Here is a 6,426-nt window from a genome sequence, read left to right on the forward strand (position 1 = left end):
GGCTGGAGTGCAGTGGCAAAATCTCGGCTCACTGCAACCTCCGCCTCCTGGGTTCAAGTGATTCTCATGCCTCAGCCTCCCAAGTATCTGGGATTACAGGCATATGCCACCACACCCAGCTAATTTTTGTATTTTTAGTGGAGACCAGGTTTCATCATGTTTGCCAGGATGGAATTTTTGTTTTGTTTTGTTTTTTGAGACGGAGTCTGCTCTGTCACCCAGGCTGGAATGCAGTGGCAGTATCTCAGCTCACTGCAACCTCCACTTCCCGGATTCAAGCAATTCTCCTGCCTCAGCCTACCGAGTAGCTGAGACTACAGACGCGCGCCACCATGCCCTGCTAATTTTTGTATTTTTAGTGGAGATGGAGTTTCTCCATTTTGGTCAGGCTGGTCTAGAACTCCTTACCTCGTGATCCACCTGCCTTGGCTTCCCAAAGTGATGGGATTACAAGTGTGAGCCACTGAGCTGGGTCAAATACTTGTATCTTTTTTCTTTTTTTTTTTTTTTTTTTTGAGACAGATTCTTACTCCGTCACCCAGGCTGGAGTACAGTGGCACAATCTCGGCTTACTGCAGCCTCTGCCTCCTGGGTTCAAGCAATTCTCCTGCCTCATCCTCCAAAGTAGCTGGGACTACAGGTGCATGCCACCACGGCCAGCTAAATTTTTTTTGTATTTTTAGTAGAGACAGGATTTCACCATGTTGGCCAGGATGGTCTTGATCTCCTGACTTCATGATCTGACCGCCTCGGCCTCCCAAAGTGCTGGGATTACAGGCATGAGCCACCACGCCTGGCCAATTTTTGTATCTTTAATAGAGATGGAGTTTCACCATGTTGGCCAGGCTGGTCTTGAACTCCTGACCTCAAGTGGTCTGCCCACCTCAGCCTCCCAAAGTGCTGGGATTACAAGCGTGAGCCACTGTGCTCAGCCCAGGGTGTGTTGCTCTTTGCCTCTCTCCCCAAGAAGTTTGCATTTTCCTGTTATAAGTGAGGCTGAGCACTCTCCATACATAAGAAGTTGTTTTAATTTCGTTTCCTGTGAACTGTGTACAGAGCCCAAGCAAGGTTCCTGTGGTTGCCACAACCAATTCCCACAAACCGACTGGCTATAAACAACTCCAGCTTCAGCCCTGACAATTCTGGGGCTAGAAGTCTAACAGGGATCTCACCGGCTGGAACACCTGTGCCCAGAACTGTGTTGCTCCCTGGAGGCTCTTTTTTTTTTTTTTTTTTTTTTTTTTTTTTTTTTTTTAAGAGACGGAGTTTTACTCTCGTTACCCAGGCTGGAGTGCAATGGAGCGATCTTGGCTCACCGCAACCTCTGCCTCCTGGGTTCAGGCAATTCTCCTGCCTCAGCCTCCTGAGTAGCTGGGATTACAGGCACGTGCCACCATGCCCAGCTAATGTTTTGTATTTTTAGTAGAGACGGGGTTTCACCATGCTGACCAGGATGGTCTCGATCTCTTGACCTCGTGATCCACCCGTCTCGGCCTCCCAAAGTGCTGGGATTATAGGCGTGAGCCACCGCGCCCAGCCTTCCCTGGAGGCTCTTGATGAGAATCCATCTCCTTGCCTTCAGCTTCAAATGCTGCTTGAGACCCTTATCTCGCAGCTGCCTTCATCCCCAAAGCCAGCAGTGGCGGACGTGGCTTTCCCCCATTGCCTCTCTGTTCTCTGAGGCTCCTGCCTGATCTTGCACATTGGACACTCTCCCCATCTGAAAACCAGGAGGGAGCAGATACCAGACCATCAGGGTGGGAGCCCAGGGGGGTCCTCTGAGGGGCAGATCCCAGTCTGGATACCCACAGAATGCTGGGGTAAGGGCACCCTAACCAAGGGGGTGTGGCTAGCAGCACTTTCCCTGCTCAGTGCACATTCCCTGCTCCATTCCACACAGGCCTGCAGATGTGCTGGTGGCAGAACCAGGCACTCCAGGAGAGGGCCCACGGTCCTGTCGGGCATTGCCACAGCCTTGCCTGGAGAAGCAGAGCCTCCCCCAGCATCCAGCTGGCCAGCAAGTTTCCAAGAACTCTACGCTTTTCCCAAATAAGCTGCACAGGTACAGTGAAATTATCTCCTCTTTTCTAACACAGCCACCCTATGCTCCAGTACTGGCTGCAGCACAGCTCTAGAATGAGGGATCATTTCTATCATAGACAATGCAAAGCCTCCTTTCCACTCCCATGGGAAAGGCCTCTGTGGACCACTTTCCTATGGGAACGGGTCCATAGACCTAGTAGGAGCAGTGCTGGGGGAGTCTGTGGGACCTCATACCCCAGAGTCTGGATCCCCCTCTGTGGTGTGCCCCGCTCTTTCTGTGAGGCCTACACCAGCCACTTCTGCTCTGAGACCCTTTCTGTGTCCTCCAGCTCCTCCTATCAGTCCAGGGGTAGGGTGGGGTTTCCAAGGCCTCTGGAAGACAGAGCTCAGAGGGCAAAGTCCCTGCCCTGAGGCTAACAGCAGGTGCCTGCAAAGAGCAGAGTGGGCAGTGTCTGGTGTGGAGCCTGTACTTAGTGGGACAGGGCCATTGTGAGGGTCCAGGCCAGCCTATCTGAGACCTCTGCTCACTGCTCCAGTCTGTCCAGGCTCTGGGTCTCCTGGGCCCCACACCAATGGCATCTTTGTGAGGATTAGATTATGCTACCCTTCCTGCACCCTGGGTGTCCCAACCCTTGGCCAAGGCACATGACCCAGCCCTTTACAGTCTGGTCTGGACATGGCACCTGCTAGGCCCAGGCCAGCAGCTCCGTGGGATGGACCCCACTCCCCCACTGGTATATGCCTCCTGGGTCTGAGGATTCTTTTTTTTTGAGGTGGAGTCTCACTCTGTTGCCCAGGCTGGATTGCAATGGTGTGATCTCAGCTCACGCAACCTCCGCCTCCCAGGTTCAAGCGATTCTCCTGCCTCAGCCTCCCAAGTAGCTGGGCCTATAGGCACACCACCAACCCGGCTAATTTGTTTTATTTTGGTTAGTTAGTTTGTTTGTTTGTTTGTTTGTTTGTTTGTTTTGAGACGGAGTCTCACTCTTGTTACCCAGGCTGGAGTGCAATGACGCGATCTCGGCTCACCGCAACCTCTGCCTCCTGGGTTCAAGCAATTCTCCTGCTTCAACCTCCTGAGTAGCTGAGATTACAGGCATGCGCCACCATGCCCAGCTAATGTTTTGTATTTTTGGTAGAGACGGGGTTTCACCATGTTGACCAGGATGGTCTCGATCTCTTGACCTCGTGATCCACCCGCCTCGGCCTCCCAAAGTGCTGGGATTACAGGCGTGAGCCACCGCGCCCAGCCTGTTTGTTTTTGAGACGGAGTCTCACTCTGTCACCAGGCTGGAGTGCAATGGCGCAACCTCAGCTCACTGCGAACTCCACCTCCCAGGTTCAAATGATTCTCCTGCTTCAGCCTACCAAGCAGCTGGGACTGCAGGCGCACATCACCACACCTGGCTACTATTTTTAGTAGAGACAGGGTTTGTTTCACCATGTTTACCAATATGTTCTCAATCTCTTGACCGCTCGCTTCGGCCTCCCAAAGTTCCGGGATAATAGGCACTCTGTCGTCCAGGCTGGGGTACAGTGGCACAATCTCAGCTCACTGCAACCTTCACTTCCTGGGTTCAAATGATTCTCATTCCTCACCCTCCCGAGTAGCTGGGGCTACAGTCATGCACCACCACAACTGGCTAATTTTTGTATTTTTAGTAGAGACGAGGTTTCGCCATGTTGGCTAGGCTGGTCTCAAACTCCTGACCTCAAATGATCTGCTCACCTCGGCCTCCCAAAGTGCTGAGATTATAGGCATGAGCTACCATGCCCCCAGCCTCCTGGAAACTTTTTAACCAAAGTTCTTTCACTAAACCCTATTCAGTTTCTGTATACCCCAGTCAGACACGTGAAACCTTTCTACAGGACACAGTCTCGTTTATGTCATGATTTTCAAAGCCAGTCATCCTGGCTGGGGTGCAGTAGTGAAATCTCAGCTCATTGCAACCTCCACCTCCCAGGTTCAAGTGATTCTCCTGCCTTAGCCTCCTGAGTAGCTGGGATTATAGGCATGCACGACACCACCTGTCTAATTTTTTGTATTTTTAGTACAGACAAGGGTTTACTATGTTGGCCAGGCTGCCCTTGAACTCCTGACCTCAGGTGATCTGACTTGCCCAGCCCCAAATGGATTCATTCTTAAGATCAGAGCTTTTATGACTCAGTCACCTCTTAAAGGCCCACCTCTCAACACTAGCACATTGGGGATTCAATTTCTTTTCTTTTTTTTTTTTTTTTTTTTGAGACGGGGTTTTTCACTCATGTTGCCCACACTGGAGTGCAATGGCGCGATCTCGGCTCACCGCAACCTCCGCCTCCTGGGTTCAGGCAATTCTCCTGCCTCAGCCTCCTGAGTAGCTGGGATTACAGGCACGCACCACCATGCCCAGCTAATTTTTTGTAGTTTTAGTAGAGACGGGGTTTCACCATGTTGACCAGGATGACCTTGATCTCTTGACCTCGTGATCCACCTGCCTCGGCCTCCCAAAGTGCTGGAATTACAGGCTTGAGCCACCGCGCCCGGCCAAGGGGATTCAATTTCAGTATGAGTTTTGGGACATGGGGCAAGCATTCAAACCATAGCATAGGTCAACCCTCCCTGAGAAAAGAGGAATCAATTCCTCTGCCAGGAGGGAGATCAACCCGCCTTCAGACCCCTCTAGACCAGCTTTCATTCCTGAAGGCAAAAAGGCTTGGCCCCAGACCTCTGAGGGCAGGAAGGTGTCATGAAGAGTTTCTGCCAGCCATGCAGCTGCCCACCACGTGGGAAAGAGGCAAGAAGAGAGGAGGGGAGAACACCAGACTGCAGCAGCCCAGCCCTTCTCAGAAACAGTGCAAGATAAAATACAGCCACAGGGCCGGGCGCGGTGGCTCAAGCCTGTAATCCCAGCACTTTCGGAGGCCGAGGCGGGTGGATCACAAGGTCAAGAGATCGAGACCATCCTGGTCAACATGGTGAAACCCCGTCTCTACTAAAACTACAAAAAATTAGCTGGGCATGGTGGCGCGTGTCTGTAGTCCCAGCTACTCAGGAGGCTGAGGCGGGAGAATTGCCTGAACCCAGGAGGCGGAGGTTGCGGTGAGCTGAGATCGTGCCATTGCACTCCAGCCTGGGTAACATGAGTGAAACTCCGTCTCAAAGAAAAAAAAAAAAAAAAAAAAATACAGCTACAAGATGGCAACTGAACTACTTCAGCATGGAGTGTGCAGTGCAGAGCATGGACCCTCTAGAAATACACCACTTATGCTAGATGACCTCTGACATTTTGGTGGGAGATCATTATGTAAATGCTATTTATAATAATAATGTAGAAATAATTGCATTTTTTTTAAATTTAAAATTTTTTTATTTAGAAAACAATGGGGTCTTGCTATGTTGCCCAGGCTGATCTTGAACTCCTGAGCTCAAGCGATCCTTCCACCTCGGCCTCCCAAAGTGCCGGGTTTATTGACGTGAGCCACCACACTGGCCTAGAAATAACTTTAAACAGAGAAATTAACACAAGAATTCAGGTGAGGTGGCTCACGCCTGTAATCCTAGCACTTCGGGAGGCTGAGGTAGGCAGATTGCTTAAGGTCAGGAGTTCAAGACCAGCCTGGACAAGATAGTGAAATCCCGCCTCTACTAAAAAATACAAAAATTAACTAGGCATGGTGGCGGGCACCTGTAATCCCAGCTACTTGGAAGGCTGAGGCAGAAGAATCACTTGAACCTGGGAGGCTGAGGTTGCAGTAAGCCAAGATTGTGGCACTGCACGTCACCCTGGTTGACAGAATGTGAGACAGTCCGTCTGAAAAAAAAAAAAAAAGAGAAATTAACACAAGAAATGCTGATCATGCTCTGATTTTTCAGAGGGAGTCAATGTTGTTTAATACTAAAAAAAAAAAAAAAAAAAAAATGGCCGGGCGCGGTGGCTCACGCCTGTAATCCCAGCACTTTGGGAGGCCGAGGCGGGTGGATCACAAGGTCAAGAGATCGAGACCATCCTGGTCAATAAGGTGAAACCTTGTCTCTACCAAAAATACAAAAATTAGCTGGGCATGATGATGTGTGCCTGTAGTCCCAGCTACTCGGGAGGCTGAGGCAGGAGAATTGCTTGAACCCAGGAGGCGGAGGTTGCGGTGAGCCGAGATCGTGCCATTGCACTCCAGTCTGGGCAACAACAGCGAAACTCCGTCTCAAAAAAAAAAAAAAAAAAAAAAAAAAAACTGTTTAAAACATACTGTCTTAGCCGGCCGCAGTGGCTCATGCCTGTAATTCCAGCACTTTGGGAGGCCAAGTTGAGGAGATCACCTGAGGTCAGGAGTTTCAGACCAGCCTGGCCTACATGGTGAAACCCCATCTCTACTAAAAATACAAAGATTAGCTGGGCTTGGTGG

Source organism: Sapajus apella, unplaced genomic scaffold, assembly GCF_009761245.1.
Source record: "Sapajus apella isolate SASKATOON/1434 unplaced genomic scaffold, GSC_monkey_1.0 scaffold175, whole genome shotgun sequence".
NCBI lineage: Eukaryota > Metazoa > Chordata > Mammalia > Primates > Cebidae > Sapajus > Sapajus apella.